The 212-nt window shown below is 38.2% G+C and overlaps 1 protein-coding gene across 1 annotated transcript in view; it reads left to right on the forward strand.

The window, feature by feature from the left end:
* Positions 1–212, forward strand: part of LOC102501475 (phospholipid-transporting ATPase IG-like) — a 348,220-nt gene that overhangs the window by 340,689 nt on the left and 7,319 nt on the right. The window lies entirely within an intron of this gene.

Raw genomic sequence — 212 nt, forward strand, 5'->3', positions numbered from 1 at the left:
AGTGTGTACTGGATGGGAGATAGCATTTTGCGTGCTGTGATGATGCTTAGGGAAGGGATGTAAATTGAGCTACCAAAAAAAAAAGTTTCAGGGAAAAAATATATATCTATTCAATGACTCCAGTAAGATATGTAGCCCCAGCTAGGTACTACTTTATAGGATGCGTAAAGTTAGACTTGTGTTCATGGAAATGTGTATGTCACCTGTGTTTG

The sequence above is a fragment of the Tupaia chinensis genome, unplaced genomic scaffold (assembly GCF_000334495.1).
Source record: "Tupaia chinensis unplaced genomic scaffold, TupChi_1.0 Scaffold000706_1, whole genome shotgun sequence".
NCBI classification, from domain to species: domain Eukaryota; kingdom Metazoa; phylum Chordata; class Mammalia; order Scandentia; family Tupaiidae; genus Tupaia; species Tupaia belangeri.